The sequence below is a fragment of the Rhipicephalus microplus genome, unplaced genomic scaffold (genome assembly GCF_043290135.1).
Source record: "Rhipicephalus microplus isolate Deutch F79 unplaced genomic scaffold, USDA_Rmic scaffold_22, whole genome shotgun sequence".
In the NCBI taxonomy this organism is placed as follows: domain Eukaryota; kingdom Metazoa; phylum Arthropoda; class Arachnida; order Ixodida; family Ixodidae; genus Rhipicephalus; species Rhipicephalus microplus.
Window position 1 is genome coordinate 3,231,521 of NW_027464595.1, and position 27,741 is coordinate 3,259,261.

The window sequence follows — 27,741 nt, forward strand, 5'->3', positions numbered from 1 at the left end:
GACGAGATGTAAAACTGTTGAAACTGTGCCGTTGTCAACGCAGTTCAGTGCAGCCATGCTGTGTAGACTATGTTTGTGTTCTGTGGGCCACACAGAACCGGTCCTCAGAGCGAGAAGGAGCACACAATCATGACGGGAGAATCTATAACTAGAAACTGGAGAGAGGGGTGTCCAGCGATGACTTGCACGTTAGGATGATCGCATGCTAGCTGATGACGAAAATTGATGCGTGCAGAGTCACACAACATGGCATAATCCGTCAGCGGGCTCGCAGTAGAGCTCGTCTGCTGCCTTGTTGTGTTCAATGCCAAAATGGGGTGGGAGCTACTGGAATACGTCATAACAACTCTCTCAAAGCGCCAGGAATTTCCGGACGAGCGGTGGGCTGTAGCAGTTTCTCGAGAGCTGGCGCAGAGCTGGTTCAGAGTTGCAGGAAATAGCTGTGCTCGTGACAGTCAGTGAGTCTTGAAGGAGATCAGCAGCCAGCTCCAGACCTACCAGTCCAGTCGCTTAGCTCGGCACACTCACTCATGAGTACACTCACTCACACTCACGTGGGGAGTACGAAGGTGAGTGAGCACCCATGAGTGGACATGCGTGTGAACGTGAGTGAGTACTAATGAGTGTGAATGGGTGTGAGTGTAAACGTGAGTGAGTGCCCATGATATTCAGTAAGCGTGAGTGTGAACGTGAGTAATTATGAGTGAGAATAGTCGTAAGTATGAACGTAAGTGAGCACCTATGTGTGTGAGTAGGCGTCAGTATGAACGTGAGTAAGGGCTTATGCTGTATGACGTGAGTGAGTACTCACGAGTGTGAGAAGTCGTGAGTATAAACGTGAGTGAAGGCCGGTCTGTGTGAGTAGGCGTGAGTATGAACGTGAGTGAGTACCCGTGAGTGTGAGTAGCGTGAGTATGAACGTGAGGGAGGAGCTATGAGTGTGCGTAGACGTGAGTATGAATATGAGTGAGTGCGAAGGCTGAAAAATTTGTGGTGAGTGTGTATTACTTACCGTATTTGTTTTTCAAAGTGCCAACCTATGTTCAGCTTGTGGGGATCTGAGGCGCATCCGCGACCATTTCGCGGGAATTTTGCCGAACGGCCACACCCTTTTGCTTTTTCTGCTCTGGTAACGGCCCGTGGTGATAGATGGCGCCACGTGCGGGCGCGGCACTAGTTACGTGCGCTCCGAGGGAGTTACGTGCGCTCCGTGCGCTCCGAGTCGACGCCTCGGACCCATCTGTTGTTGACAGAAGGATGACTAGACTTCCTAAGGGCTCTGGCTCTGTTTGGCTTGAGCACTAAGACAGGGATGACATTAGGTCCGTTCGATTCGCCTGCACCACGTGAACCAGTTCACGAGGTGCTGCACCTTGCCATTCGTTTCAGCGGTGCAGCAATGACGACCGCTGAACCCTGCCATTCGTTTCGAAAGGTGCAGGATAGGTGCAGCAACGGTTCATGATTTTCCTGCACCTCCTTCGCTGACGGTGCCGGCTTGGTGCAGGCGCGCGTGCAGCTGAGCAGACGACGCAGCACTTAGACGTAGGTGGCTTAGGCGCCGTACCCGCCTCTACAAATGCGGTGTGTTTTGCCAAGATGTTTGCGCCTCATAAGCTGTCCGCATGTTCGATTTGCCATCGGTCAGTGTTTGCTGAACGGTGTAAATTAAGCGAAAAGAAATAAGGCCTGCACCTTGTCGGCACATCGTCATTCGTTTCGGGTGTCGTGCTGTGCCTGCACCGCTGAACTCACGCTGCACGATTTCTGAACTTCGCGTGCACAGCCGTGAATTGGTTCCGACCGGTGCAGGTGAATCGAACGGACCTATTATGCCATCTTCAAGTAAGAAAATGTATCTGCACTTCAAACGTGTTTTACCCTTACGGGTGTTTCCCTGGCATCGCCCTTACCTCCGTGATAATAAAATAATTACTGAATAATTACTGTGCACGGAAACGAACCCCAACACCACTTGCTATGTGAAAAAGTCTTGAACTTTTGGTGGTTCTAACAACACAAAAATATTAACACATGAGAACTGAGCAGCAACAACGACATGTGAAAATTTATTTAGTAAATTTTTTTTGCCTGGTGTGCAGCGGGAATCATTTCACTTGCAATAAAAAGTATGCAAAAAAACAGCACTGCATTTATACTTCCAGATATGTTCATACTGTTGCTCTAAATGAAAACACTTGTTCTGAGAATCTAACCCCCGTATTGAGAAACGCTCCATGACTTGAACTTGACTTTCCAAGATCTTCAATCAGAATTCATAGCACTTAAGTAAAACAAAATTCAAGGGTTTTCAAGGACTTTTAAGGACCTACCAAATACTTCTTAAGGACCTAAAATAAAGCTTGAAACCACAAAAAATGACAACACGACTTTTTACAGCATAAAAATTCATACTTTATTTTAATTGTATGATTGGCACCCCGAACACACTTAAAGTTACCATGAAATGTATTCGCTTCTGTGTTCTCAATGTGTTTCGTACTCTTCATGTGACTTTTAAGGGCAGACTCTCCTAGTGATGACACGTCGCAGCTGTTCCTACATGGCAAGACTTTGCCCTAACGTATCTGGTGCAATCCACTCCCTATAAGCAGCAATGCATGACCAAGACGGCTGAAATTTGCACTTGTCCGGCATAGTTCCATCATAAGCAACGCGGCTAAGGATATCCACGCACACTGGCACAGTCTCCACAAAAAAGCCAGGCTTAGCTCCGTTGCGGCTGTAACCACGCATGCACTACCATAACTACAGTGTACTAGAACAGTACACTGTTGGTCTCTTCGTTTTGGCTGCACCGGCTGAACCAGTTCAAAGGGTGCAGCACCTTCGTCCTCGTTTTGCCGGAGCAGCGCGCGCCCTCTGTCGCACCCTCTGCACTGGCTCCCTCGTTTTGTCTAGGTGTAAGCCTAGTTCCTGACGAGTTCTGTACCGGCGTGCACGCACTCCAAAGCAGGTGCAGAGTAGTGCAGCATGGCGGGCGTCCCCCCAAGGCCAGAGCAGACGACGTTGCAAATAGTTGTTCAGGGCGTTCAAAAGGAAGTTAAGGCACTTCACAATCCCGACGGGTCATTTATGACGGACGCCAACGGTTACGTCTATGAGGCATCAGGTAAGTCAGGCTGCATGCATTGCCAAAAAACGTGGTTAGCGGCCAGGAGTCGTAGTCGGTCAGCAAACAGCCTCGTAGCATTGCTTATGCTATGTCGGTATTTTTAATCTTGGTTTTCGCCCTTGCAGACGGCAAGCGCGTTACGTTGCGGTTCATGGCAGGGAATCGTGAAAATGACCCCCCTCCGGCACAACCGCCGACGCCTTCTCCTGCCTGCGACGGCGACGTTGACAGCGATGGGGCTTTAGCCGCATTTCCAGCAGCAGCCGCGTCGGCTGAAGATGTGGAAGAGCTTTGGAGCGCCCGAAAAACAAGGTTCTTCATCGCCAAATACTCGGAAATGAAGGACTTGGTGGGAAAAACCAGGGCACTTCGGTATGTCATCCTATGTCCAAAATTATTTGCAGCTTTTTATTATTCCGTTTCACTCTAGGCAAGCACCAACAAGATAAGGGCGCATGAAGTTCACAATGGCGATGGTTATTGTTGCCTACATTTTACTGCCAGCAATTTACATTTTACTGCCCCCCCCCACTGAAAAAAAATTTTGGCTATACGCCTGACTGTGACATATACGTTTACATATACACACAAACAGTATGTATAGTCACGCACATATATACACAACGAAGGCATTCGTAATGTTTCATTAAGTCAAGTGATCTTCAAAAACAGCGACGGTGCTTTTGTGTTGGGCATTGCACAACCGCTGTCTTGCCGAAAAGGTGCAGCACCTCCAAGCTCAAGCCATGTTGCAAGTGTAGTGCTGCCTTGAGAATTTGCACTAGAGGGAATTGCATGTTGTTATTCTGAGGCACATCTCTAGCAAGTCTCGCCCTGCAGTCCTTGTGTCTTCACTGTCTGTCCGCATTTCTCTCGCACTGCCACTTTTCAAGATGGTGCAGCTCATTGTTAAAAGAGATATGCTTCTTGACACGTGCTACCCTATCTTTGAACCTAGACTGCGCCGTCGTGTCAGCAAACAAGGTTGCGCAGCTGCATGTTTTACAATGCAAAGACAGGTTAGAATATGGCTGTCTCCTTAGTGAAGCTTTATGATCCAAAAGAGTGATTTACACAATGTTCAACTTCTCCAACATAATGCTTCCCGCACAAAAAGAACGTTCGCAGTTATCAGAAGTGTGTGAATAGTGAATTTCGGAACCTAATCAAGTAAGAGTCAAATAGTAATGGCACCAAATAGAATACAAATAGTAATTGAATACTGTTTGAATAGTAAGTAGACCATTTTCAAAACAGCCTTAGAACAGAACATTTTATTTGAAACAAATAGTCACAAACTTTCGACAAAGGCCATTACAGTCAGTTTGAATCTACTCAAAATACCACAATTATGAAAACTAAGGTAATCTCGTATGCAGCAGGAACTAGAATATTCGTAACATTTTGTAATTGTAGGTTCAACTACGGCATTGACTAGCGTTATCAACGTGAGACTTTGTCACCTCACTTTAAATAAAATTGGGACACAAAAACAAAACAATTTACAACCAAACATTGCAGATACAACTAAATATGTAACGGAGCAGATCAACCCGTCATCACAACATGGCCTGCGCACTAAAAGCGGATAACAATGGGCGTTGAAATTTACATCTGCAAGAACAATTTACGCAAACGCAAAACTTGTATCTGTTGCTAGTCGTGAAGCTGCAAGCACTCGTAGTTCCCACCTTTGGTTATTACAAGACGAAGACAGGAGCTGATAAATGCGATACAGCTAAAGTGCAGTAAAAATTGAGCAAGAATGGAGCTTTCAGAAGCGCATTCATTCGACAATCAATATAGTGTAGGTAGTCTTGCAAAAGCTTGGGCTGCGTACAGGTCACATTAGGGATTGAAAGAATGACTTGTAGCTGTTTCGTTGTTTTGGGGTTCTCCCGCCAGTGCCGATTATTAAAAGAATATTTGTTACTTAGAATATGTGCAATTCGATTCGACTTAGGAACCGAATACAGTGCTGTTTGATTCATTATCCAAAATTTTCGAATAATCGAACATCCCTAGCAATTATCCCTGAAAGCTACACATATGAAGTACTAAGGAAAGGTTCATGTGCTACTGCAAGACTTGGGTCACGTTACGTCGCTTCCTTCTTTCCTACTAACTGTGCTTTGCTTTTTTGTTTAGCACAAGAAGGCTTCTGTGGAAGAAGTTGGCTGAGGCCATCAATACGGAGTTCTTGTGCAACGTGACTGCCACACAAGTGGAAAACAAATGGAAGTCGCTGGACAGAGCATATAAAAAGTCAAAAAAAGACAACAATTCTTCAGGTCACCACCGTGTGAACTGTGAATATGAAGAGTAAGTTACGATTGTGTCTTCATATCTTCAGTGATTCTCATAGTGTCTATTACAGAGAGCTGGCAGAAGTCTTGGAAAAAGAACATAGTGTAAATCCAAGGCTGCTCTTGGAGCCTGGAAAAACAATCCTGCCTAGTGCAAGTCCAGAGTAAGTAAAAATTACTTAATTTGTGCTGTAGCCTGGAAATGACATGGCACCTGTACAATTACTTTCAACAGCACCAGCATCACTGAAGCACCTCAAGATGCAGCAGTCCCAGTCGAGTGCAACACAGCATCCAAAGTTCGGAGCAGCACAACGCCAAAAAGGAAGCGCCAGAGTAGGTCCCAAGTCACGCCGCTCTTGGAGGCATTAGAAAAAATGCAAGCTTCGAGAGCTAAGCAAGAGGAGGCAGCAGTGAAACAACTGGAGGAAAGAAAAAAATGGGAAGAGGCAAAGGCAAAGCGGCATGATGAGCGCATGCAGCGATTCGATCGGTTGATCGACGTACTCTCAAATAAGGACGGGTTATTATATGGGCAATAAACTTTTATAACACTAGCAGTGTCTACTCCATCTAATTTGTTAAAAAAAAACATTGCTTCTAGACGCGGCACCCCACTTCGCAAAACATTTGCACACTGAATAAATCGCGAAGCAAAGATGAACTTCTAGCACTGTTCCTTTGCAATGAACTCTCGCAGAGACTGACTGTAGCCTGGCAGACTGCAATCAAAATCTCCTTCACTTTCATCATTGCCCACATCTTCTTCTTGGGGAAGCGTTGCAAGTTCCTCAAGGAAGTCCCTTTCATCGTTGCACATGTTGTGTAGCACACACGCAGCCATAACTATATAGCAGCACTGTTGCACACTTTTTGCATCAACAAGGTAGAGCCTCCTAAAACGCTGTTTAAGCAGGCCGAAGGTGTTCTCAATAAGCACTCGTTGTTGACTGTGTCGTTTATTGAAGCTCTTTTTCCACGTAGGAAAAGAACTTCCATTGTCCTTGAATGGGGTCATGAGCCATGGCATCAGTGGATATGCACTGTCACCCAGTATATAATTGTCTTCACATTCCTGAATTGCGCGTGCAAAGAAGGGGCTCTCCCTCAGGACACGGGCGTCGTGAACCGAACCTGGAAACCCAATAAACACGTTCAGCAACTTGTTCCTGTCGTCGCAGATTCCTTGCAGGATTATCGAAGGCCACTTTTTCCGGTTGAAGTAAGACTGCGTAGATTCGCTTGGAGTGAGTATCCCGATGTGTGATCCATCGATACAGCCGATGGTGTTTCTTGGGCCCTTGCCTTTACTTTTGGCGAGGAAGCCGTTCTTTATGCGGGTCACTTCCGCGCTACTAGGCCAGCAAATTATCTCATCGCTAATAGCGTGTAAGAAGTGAACGACCCGTGTCACACAAACATGAACAGACGACTCGGTAACATCGAATTTGTCGCCTATGGCGTACATAGATATTTGTGAGCCTAGGTACACAAGCGCTATGAGGCATGTTTTTTCGGCACTGATTTGTTGGCGGCCTTGCACTGCCCTTGGGTAGAAGGCTGAAGTCTTGAACTTGGCCCTGAAACTATCAAAAGTCTCCCTGGACAGCCTGAAGAGGCGCTTGAATTCATACTCATGGTACCTGCCGATAATGCTTTCGTACCCGGGTACACGGTTGGCATCGTCGCGCACCAACGCGCACGCGACCAAGATGCACGCATCGTCGTACTCATCGTCGCAGTCACTGCAAACGGCACCGCTGACGGAATCGTCGTCGCTGCTCGAGTCCAGCAATTCCATCGCAGTCACAAGAAGTGCCATCACGGCCGTGTATTGATCGGACAAGGCGGCGGAGGCGGCTATTTTAGGCTTACACTACAAGGTGTTCTCCGGCCTGCACTCACGTCAACTCACGCCTTCGTTTTGGCTGTAGCCGTCGCGCGCTAGTGTCGGCTAGTGCCGAGGCGTGGTTGAGGCTGCACCTGCACTTGCTCGACCGGCGCTGCACGCTCACTGCACCGCTTGGCACCGCTTTTTCTGCACCTGCACTTTTCTGAACTAGTGCAAGCCAAATCGAAGATTCCTTGTATTAGAACACTGCACTATGGCTAGAGAAAGATTGGACTGGATGGTTTGTTGCCTTGAAAAGACATTGTTGCCAGGCAAGCAAAAAAATCCCCTAAATTAAGGCTAATGAGACTTTGTTTGACGAAATTCAAGGACTTTTAAGGACCTCAAACAAACTTAAGGTTTTTCAAGGCCTTGAAAATGCCATTTGAAAATTCAAGGCTTTTCAAGGGTTTCAAGGACCACTCCAAACCCTGTCAATGCAGCACAAACTCATTTCAATCGCGCTTCTTTAGGCTGTACCAATGCAGTACAAATGCGCAAACACATTTCAAGCGCGCTGCATTGAAGGCAGTGGCAAGCAAAGTTCAAGTAATGATTGATTGATATGTGGGGTTTAACGTCCCAAAACCACCATATGATTATGAGAGGCACCGTAGTGGATGGCTCCAGAAATTTAGACCACCTGGGGTTCCTTAATGTGCGTCAAAGTCTGAGCAGAAGGGCCTACAACATTTCCGCCTCCATCGGAAATGCAGCCGCCGCAGCTGGGATTTGATCCCGCGACCTGCGGCTCAGCAGCCGAGTACCTTAGCTACTAGACCACCACGGCGGGGCAAACACAAAGTTCAAGTCAAGGAGCATTTCTGAGTATGGGGGTAGAAGTATCACAGAACCTCAGAATGCTCTGAATAAATATTTAGTGCAACCAGCTTAAAAAACAACTTTCGATTTTGACATTGAGAGGTTGGTGTCATAGTTACGTGCCAACATTGTCTGATGAAGGTATAAATCCCGCGGAAAAAGAAAGCAGGTCATGACGTACTAGAAGTGACTCTGGCCTCTACCGTCAGTTCCACGTAAGCACTTATGAGCGAATTTTTGTCCAGCAACTTCGGGATCGATTCTGATGATTTCGGGAACATGCAAGATGCAGAGCTCACAAGCCCAGTGAACTATGCTGACCCATCATGATAGTGTCCATTGAAGTGGCGCTTACCTGCACATGCTAGGCAATGAAAAATTTAATGTCAAAGTACAATATTTCATGCGTTCCCGTTTCGTCAACAGCAACACCTTTATTTAGATTAGCGTCTATACACTATGAAAAGTCCTTCGACTCAGTAGCAATACCGGCAGCCTTGAAAGAAGAGTCACAAAGGAGTACTAAGCAGAGGTTTAGGGAAAGATGGATGCGTGAAGGGATGCAGAATTTGTGAACACGGTGTGCCGCTAAATAAACATTTCCACAGAAAGACTTGTCACTTGAGTATAAAGTGACATACCCACAAAAAGACTTGTCTTCTTCAAGGCTGAGCCTTGAAGAAAACAAGTGTGCTTGTCGAAATGTCAGCTACAGCGACACAGCATCCTTGAAGAAGACAAGTCTTCTTCTGGAAACGGCTCCAGCGACACGCCATGTTAACAAATTTCGCATGTCTTCAAGGAGTACTTGAAGTATATATAAATACCTTAGTTGACATCTACGAAGACGGCACAGCTACCTTGAAGCCCCCCCTGCTCCCCTCTAAAAAAAGCTGTCAAATTACAACACAGAAAGGTGATGCAATCTTCCGAATGTTGTTCCCTGAATGCGTGAAAATATCTAAGCTTAACTATAGTAATATACAACTTATGAATTCCGGAGGGGCTCTGCCCCGACAAATGAAGCACAGCAGCTGATCGGGTCTACGACTAAAAAAACAGTCTCACCTATGAACACACAAATGTTTTCCGAAGGCAGAATCACCAGCCATCCAGCTCCTGAATCAGTAATGACTGCACTCCCCTTTGTGCAGGCCTGTGTTCATTCGCCTTAGAGGAGGCTGCAGAATTCTAAAGTTGTATCTGAAACAGGCGTAAAAAATTAATGGAAATTATCTCAGCAACATACAAATGGCAGATGACATGGTGCTCTCTATAAATGATGGTAACAAATTGGAAAAGAATATTATGAAGACAAAGATAACTGGTGAAAGAGAAACAGCTCGCGATTGGTAACCAGCCGGTGGAAGATGTATACCTAGGTCAATTACTAACAGGCGATCACACTCATGAAAAAGGATTCATTTAAAGAATAAGCATGGGCAGGAGTGCATATGGTAAGCACTCCGGATCAATGCTGCTGTCCTTAAAGGAGCCTCGACATAATATTTCAATGTTAAGATAATGAGTGAGATAGATTTATCTAGAGATGTAAAGAACATCTATAAAATATCAGGGGCAAGCATAGCGCAGAACATATATAAAAGCAATCTTTAAGTACATGCCATCCGACTGAGCAAGATGCAGAGCCCCTCGCGATGCCAACATCAACGTGGGGGGAGTGCAAACGAACCTACGTCACTAGTTTGTGTTGGCTGTTTGCATGGCGAATGCCCTACGTTTGCACTATGTGCTTCTTCCTTTTCTGGGTCTGTGGCTTTGCACCTGCAGACTGCAGTCATTGTCAATGCGGCACTTTCTTACGCGCGGCGCTCATGTCAGTTTTGCATGGTCACATGACCAGTTGTCTTTACTTTGCTACCGGAAGTGCTCCTGTCCAGCCCACTGCTCATTGAAACCAAAACTGTGACCGGGCGCTCTAGGAACAACTCTAAAAAAATATAATTTTGCGCACTCCAGGTTTCCAGGTGTGATCAGTGGGTCATAAGACTCCCTATTGCAAAAAGAAAAACAAGGAGCAAAACTTTTGTGTCAGTGCACCTTCAAACGAAAGGTGTACAATCACTACATGTTGCCACTGACAGAAACTAGAGAAAAGGCTAGAAACACATAGCGTGCAACAGAACAAAAAATGGCAGGAGTGACATTAAGAGATTAGGCTGCCAAATAGGTCAGGAAAATGGGGTCATTGAATATTTCAGGTGATATTCAAGCAAAAGATTGAAATGTGGGGCTTAACGTCCCAAAACCACCATATGATTGAGAGACATCGTAGTGGAGGGCTCCGAAAATTTCGACCACCAGGGGTTCTTCAACGTGCATCTAAATTTGAGCACACGGGCCTACAACATTTCCGCCTCCATCCGAAATGCAGTATTTAAGCAAAAGAAGTGGAGACGGACCAAGCAATGAATGCTTAGGAGAGACAACCGGTGCAGTCGATTAGAGCAACGAAATGGTAATCAAGGGACAGGAAACGTGATTGAGGATTTCAGCGTAGTGGATTGGGTGACAAAAAATAAGGAATTCGCAGTATTACAATGAAATCAACTCACACATGCCGGATTAAAGTGGAGATCACTGTGCAAGGCCTTTGTCCTAGAGTCGAACGAAATAGGCTGCAAATGACGAAACAATCGTACGCACATTAAACACGTCTACGCAGAGCATGGAGGGTCGAACTATCAGTCTTGGCAAGAATCTTAAGAAACATATACTGAACACAGTGCTCTACTGACCATCGTAGCTCTGTGCCCCTTCTGTGTTGTGTGTGCCTTTCTTGGTCGCCACCAAAAAAATCAGTGGCTTGTAAGATGAATGGTGTTCACTACAGCTGTTTGCGACTGTTCCACAAAATGCCTGCTACAATGCATGAGCGTTGGCAGGATTTTGTGGTGGAGGCTGCAAACCCTTGTTGCATGGCGGTGGGGTATGGGGCAATGCGCACTGGTGTAGCTTGGGTGAGGGGCAAGTACTAGTGTCACTTCTGGGGAGGAGAGGAGGGATGACCGCGTGCCTCTTTTGCGCTCCCGTGCCGATGCCCATGCTACAATGTCCTCTCCAGTGGGGACTGCACACTTTCATGAGATGTGTAAGTAAATATGCAAAATATATGTAGCTGCACAGCACAAAAGCTTGTGTACACAATTCTAACCAGTGCAACCCTTACAATAAAGGATAGCACTGACAGCGCAATCGTTTTCGTAATTTCTGATACCAGTGTCACACGAGCACTTTTAATCGCGTAGAGAACAAATCTACTTTTTTTTTTCATCACGATCACGAACGTTCGCTACGTCGCAGTCCAAACTCATTCTGGCTGAGATTGGCGGAGATGCTGGATCTTCTTAAACCCGGACGGGGCTGATCTCGATCGTAGATGCCAGTAGTGTGACACCGATGTAGCTGTCAAGACACGGAAAGTTGACAGCGCGCTTCATCGGTGCCAGTGCGACAAAGGCGCGTAACTCGTTCGACCACTGCAGCGCTGACACAGAAAGGAACTCCGGTAGCGGTCAGTACACTTGTCACATATGACACTTTTTGGCATTCAAAGGAATATATATATATATATATATATATATATATATATATATATATATATATATATATATATATATATATATATATATATATATATATATATATATATATATATATATATATATATATATATATATATATATATATATATATATATATATATATATATATATATATATATATATATATATGGGAAAGACGTGTATACCTAAACGATCGTTTTTCCGTGTTTTGACACAATATTAATGAGATCTAACGGACATTAATGGCAAGGAATGTACAGTGGAAGTTATTAGAATCAATGGAATGTAAATATATATATATATATATATATATATATATATATATATATATATATATATATATATATATATATATATATATATATATATATATATATATATATATATATATATATATATATATATATATATTGTAGTGGAGCATACGCACCAACGCGTATGCGCCTTCGGAAGACAACGAAAAGCCCGTGCTCTGATTGCGCGAGAACCTGTGCCGCCTTTGCCAGACTTGCTGTTCGCCCATTTTCCGTCGCGACCTCGTTGCGACTCCTCTGTTCTAATAAACATCATCGTATTTGGTGGAGGCTGCTGAGATCCCTAAGCAGACCTGGAGCTCCGCTCTCGCAAGTTGGCCGAAAGACTACCGTACAACATGACTGACGCAGTCGCCAACCAGCCCATCCCAGCACAGCCAGCACCATCGGCTGCCCCGTCGACCTGCACCGGTGCTACCCGTCAGCGGGACCCACCAATCTTCAGCGGCAGTGGTGAGCAAGACGTCGAAGACTGGCTCTCCTTGTACGAACGCGTGAGTGCCAGCAACAAATGGGACAACGACTCTAAGCTTGCCTATGTCATCTTTTACTTGGCTGACATCGCCAAGCTATGGTTCACCAACCGCGAAACCGCCATCGCCAGCTGGTCCACCTTCAAGACCCTCGTGACTGAAGCGTTCGGCCGACCAGAGGTCCGCAAGCTCCGCGCTGACCAGCGTCTGCGCCAACGAGCCCAGCAACTTGGTGAGACCTTTACTAGCTATATTGAGGATGTGCTCGACCTCTGCAGGCGTGTTAACTCATCCATGCCTGAAGAAGAGAAAATTCGACATATTCTCAAAGGCATCGAGGATGGCGCATTCCAGATGTTGCTGGCGAAGAGCCCGACCACGGTGGCAGTCCTCGTAAGCCTGTGCCAGAGCTTCGATGAATTGCGTCGTCAGCGTTCCATCGCCCGACAGAGTGTTCCATCACCAGATTCGATCTCGGCCGTCGCACTCGCCAATGGCAACTTCCACCAAGGAACTCTGTCGAACCAGAATAAAGACTTCATCAGGGAGGAAGTCGCCCGACAGCTTTCTCTGCTGCCGCATAGTGACGCGCCCACGACAAGCCTCCCTTCGAATATGCAGCAGGCCATACGCACTGAAATTTGCAATGCACTCCCTTCAGTTCCGGTCTCTTACCCGTGCACTTCGGTGCCGTCTGATCTCTCAACTGCTGGCTACGCACCAACTGCGCCGCCTTCACCTCTCAGCTACGCAGCTGTGGCCGCGCGGCCCCCACCGCATCCAGTCGCCTTATCGGCTCCACCTCCTCCGGCCTCGCCTCCAGTCTACAGGCCCCCACCTCGCTTTTTCCATCCATCTAATGAGTGGCACACCCGAGACAATCGTCCCATCCGCTTGGCGTGTGGCATCGCTGGCCACATTGCACGCTTCTGCCGCCGCCGTCCCACGCCTGTGCACGCATACTTAGGAGCTCCTACCAACGCACCGCAGCAGACCACCACGTCTGCATATGAACAGAGGCACTCCGACTCGGATCGCCACCCATCGACTGCTCGTTTCCCATCACCTCGTCGCCGATCGCCATCGCCTATGCGTCGTCGACCACCTCTTGAGGAGGGAAACTAATCAGTGCAGTTCCGGAGGCAAGAACTGCAACTTGTGCGCAATTACCAAGGCCTCCATTTTCGCCGCAAAATGTTGTTGATGTCGATGTTGAAGGAGTCGCCACATTAGCGTTAATTGATACCGGGGCCGCCGTTTCTGTGATGAACGCAAACTTTTGTAGGAAACTGAAGAAAGTGACCACATCTCTCAGTGGCTTGGTGCTGTCCACGGCTAACGCGCAACGCATTCATCCCTCGGCTGTGTGTACGGCGCGCGTCGTCATCCGAGACGTTTTGTACGTCGTACAGTTTTTTGTTCTACCATCTTGCTCTCATGACCTTATCCTGGGTTGGGATTTCTTATCACGTCATGAAGCTATCATCGATTGTTCCCGTGCCGAAGTGTCCCTTGTGCCAACATGTGAATTTCCACCACCCGACCGCTCTCCTCTGCTCTGCAAAGTCATCGCTGATGACGACATCACCTTGCCTCCTGAAGCTTCGGTCCCTATTAGCCTTTCATGTCTGGCGCAACCAGACGGCATGGTGGTTTTTACGCCATCTCCGGTTTTTACTGAACGCAAGGGCATCGTTCTCCCATTTGGTGATCTTACAAGTGCGTCTGGTTTAACCGTAATGCTGGTCACCAACCACTACAACTACCCCATTGGCTTACTTCGTGGTGAAACGTTAGGATATGTGCAACCTGTCGACCATATCGATGATATTATTCTTCCCGACGAAACGCCATGTCACATTGCTGCAAACACTCATGCATCTGAGCCATCAAGTTCGTCAGCCTTCGACAATGCTATTGACGCAGACCTTCCCCTCTCGCATCGCCGCCAACTTGTTGCTCTCCTTAACAAGTTTCGTTCTTTTTTCGACTTTCAAGAACCTGCTTTGGGCCGCACCACGACTATCGCTCATACTATTGACACCGGCTCACATTCGCCTCTGCGACAGCGTCCTTACCACGTTTCCGCCGAAGAGCGCCGCGTCATTACGGAGCAAGTAGATGACATGCTTAAACGTGGAGTCATACAGCCTTCTCAAAGCGCTTGGTCATCACCTGTAGTTCTGGTCAAGAAAAAAGATGGCACCGTACGATTTTACGTGGACTATCGCCGCTTAAACAATATTACGAAAAAAGATGTCTACCCGCTACCACGAATAGACGATGCTCTTGACTGTTTACAAGGCGCCGAGTACTTTACATCTTTGGATCTGCGTTGTGGGTATTGTCAGGTGCCAATGGCTGAATGTGATCGCCCTAAAACAGACTTTGTAATGCCGGATGGCCTATATGAGTTCAAAGTCATGCCATTTGGGCTCTGCAACGCGCCTGCCACATTTGAGCGCATGATCGACACCATCTTGCGTGCCCACAAGTGGAAAACCTGCTTATGTTACCTGTCCGACATTGTAGTCTTTTCAGCTGATTTCCCGACACATCTTGCTCGCCTCCACGAGATTCTGACGTGTCTAACTTCTGCAGGCCTACAACTTAACTCCAAGAAGTGCCACTTCGCAGCACAAAAACTAACCATCTTGGGACATGTCATCACCAGAGACGGTGTTCTTCCGGATCCCGATAAGCTTCGAGCTGTCGCTGACTTTCCGTTGCCCACATCACTGAAAGCCCTAAGAATTTTGTCGGTCTCTGCTCCTACTTTCGTCGCTTCGTGCGCAACTTCGCGTCCATCATCGCACCTCTCACGAGGCTGCTTTCCAACAGCAAAGGCATATCGGCATGGTCACCTGCATGTGACGACGCATTTCGCCAGCTCCGCCGCCTGCTGACCTCACCACCTATTCTTCGTCACTTCGACCCTGCTGCGGCCACAGAAATTCACACCGATGCAAGTGGCATCGGTCTTGGTGCAGTTTTGGCACAACGGAAAGGCACCCAAGCTGAATACGTAGTCGCCTATGCAAGTCGCGCTCTCAAGAAGGCTGAATTGAATTACTCCGTGACAGAGAAGGAGTGTTTGGCCATAATCTGGGCGTTGACAAAGTTTCGCCCGTACCTTTACGGCCGTCCTTTCGACGTGGTCACAGACCACCACGCTCTATGTTGGCTGTCCACCTTGAAAGACCCATCCGGACGCCTGGGGCGTTGGGCACTTCAATTGCAAGAATACGACATCCGTGTCGTATATCGTTCCGATCGCAAGCATGCGGATGCCGATGCACTTTCGCGATCGCCATTAACACCAGATGTGGCTTCTCTGTCTCCCCCTTTTACCACCTTGTCACCGCTCGACACGACTGACATGCTTTCGGAGCAGCGTAAAGACCCACACCTTGCCTTGTTAGTCGACTACCTTACCGATCCGTCTGCTGTCCCTTCCACGAGAGCGCTACGCCGGCAAGCAGCCCACTTTTTCTTACGAGACAACATTCTGTACCGCCGTAACTACATGCCTGGTGGTCGGAAGTGGCTCCTTGCTGTCCCAACTCATATGCGCTCTGACAGCTGCATGAATTTCCATGTAGATCCCCAAAGTGCTCACGCAGGTGTCCTGAAAACCTACGAAAGGCTGCGCCAACGCTATTACTGGCGAGGAATGTATTGCTTTGTGCAGAAATACGTCCAGTCTTGCACCACTTGCCAACAGAACAAGACACCTCCGCGGCACCTTACTGGCATGTTACAGCCACTCCCGTGCCCGGCTCGCCCATTCGACCGCGTGGGTATAGACCTCTATGGCCCCCTCCCATATAGTATCTCTGGAAACCGGTGGATTATTGTCGGAGTCGATCATCTGACACGCTACGCTGAGACTGCAGCTCTACCGGCAGCGACCGCCCACGAAGTTGCACTCTTCATTCTCCGCAGCTTCATTTTACGTCATGGTGCTCCGCGGGAATTACTCAGTGATAGGGGTTGAGTGTTCCTGTCGGAGGTCATCCAAGCTATCCTCGCTGAGTGCAACATTGTCCACCGGAAATCTACCGCATACCATCCACAGACAAATGGTCTTACTGAGTGGTTCAACCGCACACTTGGCGACATGCTGAGGATGTACACCTCCTCCGACCACACTAACTGGGACGCTGTATTGCCCTTTGTTACCTTCGCTTATAACACCGCGACGCAAGCGACTACCGGTTTTTCCCTGTTCTTTCTAGTGTACGGCCGCGAACCTTCCCACCCACTCGACACTATACTACCGTATCGCCCTGATGCATCTGAGTGCTCCCCGCTTTCGGAAGTCGCCAGATACGCTGAAGACTGCCGTCAGTTGGCTCGGTCTCTGACAAGTGAGGCTCAAGGCCTACAAAAGACTCGACACGACGATGCTCACCGCATAGCTCCTACATTTCGTGCTGGCTCCCTTGTGTGGCTTCGGGTGCCCCCTTACGTTCCTGGCCTGTCTTCTAAACTTCTGGCCCGTTACCATGGTCCCTACCGTGTCATTGACGCGACCTCCCCGGTGAATTACGTCATCGAGCCATTAACACAATCACCAGATTTGCGCCATCGAGGACGCGAGACCGTACACGTCGACCGTCTCAAGCCCTACTACGACCCCCTCATTGCGCCTACTCCCTGAGTCGCCAGGATGGCTACCCTTCACCCCGGGGGTATTGTAGTGGAGCATACGCACCAACGCGTATGCGCCTGCGGAAGACAACGAAAAGCCCGTGCTCTGATTGCGCGAGAACCTGTGCCGCCTTTGCCAGACTTGCTGTTCGCCCATTTTCCGTCGCGACCTCGTTGCGACTCCTCTGTTCTAATAAACATCATCGCAATATATATATATATATATATATATATATATATATATATATATATATATATATATATATTGCTACATTGCAACATCTGCGGATAAAGAACATATCGGCCAAACAGACACGCCATTTCGGCTGCGGTTCAATAATCACCGGTACCACGCCACTTCACTGCCGAAGCTACCTTTATCTAGACATATGCACCTGCCAAACCACAGTTTTGAAAATATCAGCGTAACTCTTTTGCAGTCCGGTTTCTCAAACAGGCGCGAGCGCGAACAGCGTGAGGCATATTTTATTTTCAAATTTCGAACATCAGTAGCCGGCATCAACGAGGACCCCGGAAAACGCTCCTGCCTCCGAGAAGTAAGCCAGGAGGAAATTGGTGACAAAGATTGATAACTGGAGACCATGCTTGTTTTTTCTGACTTCCTCGTACGTGTACGCTGTCCTTTCTTGTTTTTTGTTTTTCTTTTTTTTCCTTTTTTTTTCACATGCACATACAAAGTGTTTATGTTCGCCTACCACTTGATGACCATTGAAGGGAAACGGACGAAGATTAAAGGTAAAGAGCCGACCGACCAATTAAGGGGAAACCCTTTCTTTACGCACGCCGTCATGGACCCCTCCCGCCAACGCGGCGACAATCTTGGGTGGCCAGACACATGTCGAGAACTGAACAGCACGTGATAAAAACCGGATGTGGACGTACACGGACAGTTAGTTTCGTTATCAGTGTTGACAGTGGTTCTTCCTTTTTTTTACTTTCTTTCTTTTTTTTCTTTTATTTTTTCGTCTTTTTTCTTCCCTTTTTTCTTTTTTCTCTTTTTTTTCTCTTTCTTTTCTTGTTTTATTTCCCTCTCACTCTCGCAAACATCTTTCAAGGTGAGAAGAACGCGGCAGCAACGAAGTTTGGAAGTTCATGTCAGTATAACTCGTCCCCTGATGAAGGGAGGACCCCTCCCGAAACTTTTGGGAAATAAATATATTTATCCTTGTTGACAACGCTCCCGTTGTGCCATATCCCATATACATATATATATATATATATATATATATATATATATATATATATATATATATATATATATATATATAAATATATATATATATATATATATATATATATATATATATATATATATATATATATATATATATATATATATATATATATATATATATATATATATATATATACACTCCGACTACAGCAAGTATACTTACTAGTTCGGCGCACTACGGAAATCCACGACTCGTCCTCCTTTTTTACAGCATCTCGTAGGCGGTCTGCGCAACTTCACAACTTACATCAACTGCCGTGTCTTTTGAAGTAGTTTTGAAGTAACCGCCGTGTCTTTTGAAGTAGAGTTTTTGAAGTAGTTAACATAACGCAATCAGTCTAGAGTTCGACTAAATGCGTTACAGCAAACGATAGAAGCGCTACAGATTTGATCAACGGGATGGCGACGGCGATCTGGTTGTTCCTTCTGAAACGGGTGTCTAGTGCCTAATGCGCTTACGCGAAATTAGGCCAGTGTGTAGGTGTTTTTTCACAGTCTTTCTTGAACGCAGAAATTCCGGCCATTCTGTCTGTATGTCTGTCCAACGCCTCCTATAAACAATGCCTGGGGAATTGCTCGCGCTCCCAGCGGAGTTGGCCTGCCTTCAGTTTTCAGCAAACGCCGCGCGGAGGCGCTCGTGATCGAGACTATTATGGTTCCTGGGCTGACGTTCGGCAATGCGGTCTTGTGCATGAGATCAGAAGTTCAAGCAAGATTAGAAATTAAGCAACGTGGAATAGGTAGGCTCTCTTTAGGAGCTTACGGAAATACACCAAATCAGGGAGTACAAGGTGATATGGGATGGACATCATTTGAGGGCAGGGAAGCTAGCAGCAAGATAAAATTTGAGAAGAGATTGAGAGAAATGGGGGAGGACCATTGGGCTAGGAAGGTTTTCAGCTACTTGTACATGAAGAATGTCGATACCAAATGGAGGAAGCGAACCAGGAAGTTGACTGGTAAATACTTAGAAAACAGCAGGTGGCACACCCAAAAAGAACTATCGGTTAAAAAGAAAGTGAAGGAAATGGAGACTGACATATGGAGAATGGGCATGATTAAGAAGTCCGCACTAAAGGTCTATCGAACTTTTAAGCAGGAAATTGCCAAGGAAAAAATCTATGATAATACTCGGGGTAGTTCATTACTGTTTGAGGCCAGGACGGGAGTACTGCGAACCAAGACATATCGGGCCAAATACGAAGGGGTAGACACAGTATGCAGTGCGTGTGGAGAGGAAGAAGAAACTGACGAACACTTGATAATGTTCTGTAAAGGGCTTCACCCTATAGTTCAGAATGATGGCGCAGAGTTTTTCAAAGCACTGGGGTTTAGGGACCGGGAGGGCAGAATAGACTTTAAGCGGGTGGACTTAACTAGAAGGAGGTTATGTGATTGGTGGCTAAAGTGAAGGCACGAGTGAAAATTAAACTCTTCACTGCAAAGTACGAATCTTCAAACTCACTATTTAAGGGAAAAAAATATAGTTTTTGGTTCATTAGGTATTACGGCTTGCTGGCGCTAGCCACCGCCCGATCTAAAGGGTACAGCCATATCCATCCATCCATCCATCCATCCATCCATTATCACGGAAGCGGGTGGTACCAGCTACAGGTGTGCGCCGACTGATCGGCGCGCCGCCGCCGCCGACATTTTATATCGGCGCAATATTGGTGCGCCATTTATGCACCAGTACCAAATTTTCACAGCTTGTCTTTTTGGCGCTGTTTTTTATGTGAATCTTGTCTTTTTCTTTTTGATCTTGATTTTTAGCTTCAGTTCACATTTATGTAGCCAGTTAAAAACAGGCTTCTTAGTTATCTTCATCCAGCTTCAGGGACCGAGAGTACCACACTATGAACAGCGGCACAAGTTCGGCGGCCACAGCATGAAATGACATATTGGACAAATTGACAAAAAACAAATGTAGCAGTTACAGTAATGCATAGACGCTGCCATCTTAGGCTTAAAATCAATTTTTTCTGGTTTTCTATGTCGTAATTAGCAATGATTTTGGTCATACAACGTTGAATGTACTGGCCCAGCGTGTTGATGCGTGCGAGTTCACTGTAGCACTATTCGAATATTCATATGAATGCAAAACGGCATCATAATCAGTCCAAGATGGCAGCCTATGATCGTGCCCGAAACAGGGCGTATACACGAAAGAAATGAAATGGTGGTAGTGCAGCACGAATGCAGCGCGTTAGGTGAAGACCTACAAAAAGCCCCGAAGAATGAAATCGAAAGGGAGAACTTTAATGGAGATTAGAAGCGTCGAGGCGTAATACATGCTCGAACCTGCTCAGGGTGTATCATCACCTGTCCGTGGTGTTAAAGTTGATAATTTTCGAGGATGACCACTCATATGCAGCGTCTCAACATGATGCAGAAAATATTTGATGCCTTTTGATCCAGGCATCAGATATCCGGGATGAAGATGCCAAGCCAGTAAGATGGCAAGAGAGAGAAAGGAAGGCTGGGGGAATAACCAGATCTAGGCATCCGGTTTGCTGCCCAGTACCGGGGGTGGAGAAATAGGGGCAAGAAAGGGGTGTAGAGAGACAGAAAAGAAAACGCATGTGCACTCAGGAGTAGGATGGCAGACTTAACAGAGGATTTATTACATTCTGTACAGACAGGGCGAGAGATCTCTTGCGAATTAGCTGGGTGGCTCATTATAAAGTGTGGGTTTTGACTAAATCAGGGAATGGGTCCAGAATGCGCTGTTGAATCATGGGGGACACACACCATTTCTGACGGTGCCGCTCACACTCGCTCAAGTCAACGTCTTTGATTGGAGCGTGGCCGCCACACTGCACCTGTGACACCAAGAAACCACTGTGCACATGGTCGTCACGTCGAACGTCTTATGGTGTCGGAATTCCACCTCACTTCCCGGCTAAGATGGACAAAACACGGCGGACAGCAGGCTGGTAAACCTTCGGTGACTCGTTTCACGAACAAAGAACGCCGCTCTCCCCCGTTGGCCCAGGCACCGCTTGTAACAACGCTATATAAGTGGTGAGCAGAGGCGTAATAAGCTTGTCTGAGACCACCAGTTTTAAAAAGAACAAAATAAAATTTTAAAAAAACTTGCCAGCAAAAAGTTTACAACTGACGGCTGGATTCGTCAATAATGCGGAGACAGACACTTGAGCGACATGTCATATATGACGTAGTCCAGCAAATATGTTTTCATCACGTAACTTGAACGGACCTACTGGCACTGTAAAATATGAATAATAATTGTTGTGGACAATGATGATGTACTTCTATTGCGAAGGTAATGTTCAAAACTAAGCAAATAAACCTTGACTTTATAATCAGGTCTTGATAGAAAAGTTAGTCAAGTTAGAAAGCTCCTCAGGTGGCTAAGTAATAAATTACTCCACGATACTTTATGTTGAAGTAATTTGCAAATAAATAATGCAACCTCTGTTTAATTGATATTCAATGACGTGACTGCAATCAACGGTGTGTCGTCGCTATAAAACTGGAACGTTATCTGCGGACACTAGCGGGCGAATGCAGCGGAGAACGAATATGTCACGTAATAAAAGCGATGTGATGTCGCACATATTCGCCTGTACAACTCCGTGCCCTTTTGCTTGCTCGTGATGTATTCGAAGGAGCTAGCCAAGTCTCGAGTAGAAGTCGAGCAGAGTAGCCGGGGCTGACAAGAGGAACGGTCATATACACTATTTACACACTAAAGGTAGCTACATGTTGATGGTAGCATCATGGAAGCCTGATGGGAGCTTCTCAGGGATGGTTCAGAGCGTCTCGGTGCTCACGCTTTACGCCCTGGTCTTCCTAAAATTATCTGCAGGAGGAAAGAGTGGACAGTTTGCAATAATCTGCTAGGCAGCTTTTCTGTAAGGTTAGTTTTTCAACCAAGAACTCACGTTCACAGGCTGCTTTTGTCGCTCATTTCGTTTTTTCCATTCCTTTTTTTTTTTGAGATCTTGTTGTGCTCGCGTGCCTTCACTGGAATTTGGAGAGGTGACCTTTTCTTGTACTCGCGTGCTAAAATGAGAAATAAAAGCAGTCTGTGAACGAGAGTTTTTGGTTGAAAAACAAACCTTACAAGAAACCCGTTTTGCATATCACTGTAAACTCACAGAGTGCATGTCAATTCAGTTCAGGGCAGTCCGAACCAATTGTCGTCTTCATCTCCATCCGCCAAATGGGGGTGGGGGGGGGTAGTGGTTATAAGAAGGTGCCTAATTTCTGCAGCCCAGCAGGGAGCGCAAGGAGCAGCGAATAAGGATTTAAAAAAACGAGAGAGGCAGAAAGAGAGAGAAAGTCAAACACTGCCTTCTTTTCAACCAAGGAAAGAGAGAAGGTGCACTTTCAGTTTGTCACACGGCGAGAGAGATACATAACGTAGGTCACAGTGCAATAATACGCACAACACATCACAGTTGCAATAACATTGCATCGCATCTGCAGAATAGGGTCTGCAGCGCTAGGCAGGCTAGGCTCGTGAGAATGGAAGACTTGCAAGCACCACAGAGTGTGGGAAACATATCTGACGAGGGATCCCAAGCTTTCGGCTAATTTTTCAGTGCGTCTCTTGGCACGTCGAACAAATCAAGCAGCCTCGATTTCAAACAGCTCCTCCTAGGCCGTCAGTCAGTCAGGCGTGTCCAAAGAGCTTTTGACGAGGGGAGCCAACAGCCCTCAAGAGTTCGAAGTATGACTTTCTTGTTGTCGTCGCTTCTGGCGCACCTCGAGAGCGTTGATCCGGAACAAATCAGGGTAGGCTTAGCTGCAATCGTCCCCCGCGTCCAAGCGGCGCCCAGCCAGAGGCCGTTCTTAACATCTTCTACAGACACACGCACATAGGCACGCACAGTTTCACTCCGAGACGGAATTGGTAGTGGTTGCAATGACGTACGTAACGTGCATCTACTATAAAAAGGCGTGCAGTGTATGCGATAGCTTTTTTTGGTCTTCTAATTCTAGTATATTTTCATTAGATAGCCGAGGTATGAGGCGGTTGTTACTCGCATATATTTGAGTTAAAGTACTACAAATATTTATTCGCCGCGCATGACTTCTAGAAATGATACTCCAAAAAAAGTAAATCGCTCCAATATGTTTTAAACTAAGTTCGCACGTGGGAGTACTTGTTCTCTGTCTGCGCTTTTCCATGGTTCATGAGTGTTAAGCCCCACTGCTGCTGCTATAGAATGATGTACGATAAGCCATATCAACACAGTGACAGGATTTCCTACAGACTATAGCATTCGATCACCAGGAATTTACCCTCCGGCATATTTTGATTGAAGGAAGCGACACATTTTTGCTGAAAACCTGGTTTATGCACGGGGGCCCGGTGCACAGATGTTCCAAATTGCAACTCTTGATCTTCGCGAGCACGAAGACGGCAAGTGAAAGCCTCCATGCTGATGTCTGTACGGTCAGTGTAACGAAACCTTCCAGTCTTGAGGGTGTTGGGTTAAACCATGCACTTTGCCCATTGCTATTTTTCATCATGGCGTTTATCTATTAACTGACTTGGGCTATGTGGAGCACGCGGCAGTAGTGCCGATGTGCTATTTGGTGCTGGTACAAAAAGAGAACTAGTTTGGATCGCTTCTTCAATGAGTCCTTCAATTAAACCTATGCTATGGGGCTGCATAGAAGACTATACGCCTGACACACTTGGAAAAGTAAAGCACATTGTAAGAGACCACTTCTGCTAATTGAAGGACTTGTAGACCATCACCATCTAGACTTTGGTGTTCTGCAGAAAACCCGGTTTATGCACTGGGGCCCGGTGCACAGATGTTCCAAATTGAAACTCTTGATCATCGCGAGCGCGAAGACGGCAAGTGAAAGCCTCTATGCTGATGTCTGTACGGTCGGTGTAACAAAACCATATATAAAAATATTTTGCTTCGGACTCACTCGGACTGAGACTAACAAAATTTCTCTATTTAAACTCCCTCAGACTCTGACTCACCGATGTTTTTTGTCAGCTGGATCCACTAATACTTTCCTCAAATATACCCACTCATACTCAGACTGATCAAAACGTTCCTCCAGCGGACTCACTCGGATTAATAGACTCGCGAAATGTTTCTAAAACAGATGCACTTGGACTGAAAATGAGCGATATTCGACTTGGTCCGGCTCATACAATAAACGACGAAGGAGTACCATTGAAAAACACGTGAAAGAATTGCAATTGCCACGCAACGTATATATATATATATATATATATATATATATATATATATATATATATATATATATATATATATATATATATATATATATATATATATATATATATATATATATATATATATTTATATATATATTGTAGGGAACTATGCGAACGACGACGAAGCAGCATGAAACGGCAAGCCACAGCGTTGGTGCACGCGCGACCCGAGCTTGCGTGTTTTGTATTTTCGGCCTGTTGGCGTTCCTCGCTCTTCTGGCGTTCCTCGGCCTTCCAGTAGGTCTGTACGTGAATAAACTGCGTGACATCTGGTGGAGGTGTGTGGACTCCCGTACAAACCTGGAACTTCGCTCCCGTAAGCTTCCCCCTCTACGTGACACGAACATGGCCACCGAGACGCCTCTCCAGGTGGGACCTTCGACCGTCCATGTCACTTGCGGTGCCGTGTATCCTCAACGAGACCCTCCTATCTTCACGGGCTCCACTGAGTCGGACGTCGAAGATTGGTTGGCGAGGTACGACAAAGTCGGCGCAAGTAACAAATGGGACGACCCAAGTAAGCTGGGCTACGTCACATTCTACCTTGCGGACACCACGCAACTGTGGTTTAATAACCACGCAGCTGACATTACTACGTGGTCTGCATTCAAGACGGCTATTACGGATGTCTTTGGACGACCTGCGGCACGCAAGCTTCAAGCCGAGCACCGTTTACGTCACCGTGCGCAGCAACCAGGCGAGACCTACATGGGCTACATTGAAGATGTGTTGCATCTATGCAACCGCATCAACTCTACCATGCCTGAGGAAGAAAAAATCAGGCACATATTGAAAGGCATTGACGACGGCGCCTTTCAGATGTTGCTCGCGAGAAATCCCCCCACCATTGCTGTCCTCGTTTCCCTCTGTCAAAGCTTCGATGAATTGCGTAGGCAGCGCGCAATTGCTCGTCAAGCCCTCACGACGCCAGACACGCTCGCAAGCTAGCACCTAGCTGCCCATCCTACCGACCAGCAGCCGCTGCTTTCGACAATCAAGGACTTCGTCCGCGAAGAGGTAGCGCGCCAGCTGTCACTGCTGCCACTGACACATGAGCCCACGCAAGCTTTGGCACCGGACCTCCAACACGTCATTCGGACCCAAGTCGCTGAAGCCCTTCCGCCGGTGCATCAGCAACCACCAGTCACAACGCCTCTCACGTACGCCGCCGTCGCTGCTCGGCCTACGCAACAGCGTATGCCGTATGCTCAACCTGCCACGCCACCCTATGTCGTGCCTACAACCCCAATTGCGGCGCCGTATCCCTACGCGAGATCTTCAGCTCCATTTTACCGTCGCTCAGACGCTTGGAGGACGCCGGATAATAGGCCCATCTGTTTCGCCTGTGGTATCGCTGGACACGTCGCCCGCCACTGTCGCCGAGATCCCCCTCCAGTCGACGCCGTGGGCAGGCCAATGGCGTCGTCGTCTCGGACGCCATGAAGGTACACCACTGACGGTCCTCGACCCTACGCAAACCATCGGTCACCATTGTCACGACGACGCTCCCTGTCACCTATGCGTCGCCGACCTGCTATGGAAGAGGGAAACTGATCGCTGCAGCTCCGGAGGCTGCATACAATTCAAACTGCTTAAGGCCTCCATCTTTCTCGCCGCAAAACGTTATTGACGTCAATGTTGAGGGGACCGCCGCACAAGCGCTTATCGACACAGGGGCCGCCGTTTCCATAATCTGTGAGACCTTATGCCGCAAGTTGAAAAAGGTTACGACGCCTCTTTCGGGCCTGATGCTCCACACGGCCAACTCGCAGTGCATAGAACCTACAGCTGTGTGCACTGCACGTGTCATTATTCAAGGTGAACTTTATGCCATTGAATTTTTTGTGCTGGCATCCTGCTCCCACGAAGTCATTCTTGGATGGGACTTTCTTTCGCGTCATCGGGCCATCATAGATTGCTCACGTGCAGAAGTTGCCCTTACACCGCTGCCAACCTCTTGTTTGGTGGATTCTCTTTCTGAAGCTTACAAACTTGTCGTTGTTGCAGACACGGAAATAGCACCGAGAACATCCGCCCTTGTAGCCCTGACCTGTACGGCCGCTCCTGCCGGAACTGTTTTGTTCACTCCGTCTGACGTATTTACCCGCCGCCGTAGCCTACACCTGCCCTTTGCCGTACTCACCGTGGAATCCGGTGCTACCGCCATGCTCGTCGCGAACTCGCTATCGTCGCCAGTTACCTTACTTCGTGGAGAATGTTTGGGTAACATACAAGACGTTGACCTTTTGCGCCCTCTAGAGTTCGCCGAACACGCACCTCACCTCCAGCTCAATGCTATGACGCCACCTGTGGCCACACTGCCCGCGCCAGACTCATTCCAGCCCTCTGTTGCCGCTGAGCTATCGCCGACACAAAGAAGCGAACTCTTGTCCCTTCTTCGAGAGTTCCGTTCTGTCTTCGATTGCGCTCAACCATCTTTGGGTCGCACAGCGAACATCACGCACCACATTGACACCGGTACTCATGCTCCCTTACGCCAACGACCATATCGAGTTTCAGCGGAAGAGCGCCGTATTATCAACGAACAAGTCGACGATATGCTCAAGCGTGGTGTCATCCAGCCATCGCAGAGCCCTTGGTCGTCCCCTGTTGTACTTGTGCGCAAAAAGGATGGGTCTATACGATTCTGTGTCGACTACCGCCGGCTCAATAAGATAAGTCGGAAGGATGTGTACCCGTTGCCACGAATCGACGACGCTCTTGATTGCTTGCAAGGGGCAGAATATTTCTCCTCCTTAGATTTACGCTCAGGATATTGGCAAGTTCCAATGGCTGATCTTGACCGATCGAAGACTGCATTTGTAACACCTGATGGGCTGTATGAGTTTAACGTCATGCCGTTTGGACTCTGCAACGTCCCAGCTACCTTCGAACGGATGATGGACACCATCCTTCGCGGCTACAAGTGGAACACGTGCCTTTGCTACCTAGACGATATCGTCGTTTTTTCTCGGGACTTTTCCACTCATCTTGTTCGTCTTCGTGCTATTCTCACGTGCCTCACCTCTGCTGGCCTTCAACTTAACATCAAGAAGTGCCATTTTG

The 27,741-nt window shown here is 47.2% G+C and overlaps 1 long non-coding RNA gene across 1 annotated transcript; it reads left to right on the top strand.

Annotated features, from left to right (window-relative positions):
- The first annotated feature begins 2,797 nt into the window (after positions 1-2,797).
- On the top strand, positions 2,798-5,999 carry LOC142786316 (uncharacterized). The gene is made up of 3 exons (XR_012889004.1): positions 2,798-5,458; positions 5,514-5,606; positions 5,678-5,999. It is a non-coding gene; the product is annotated as an uncharacterized LOC142786316 (long non-coding RNA).
- Positions 6,000-27,741: the final 21,742 nt, after the last annotated feature.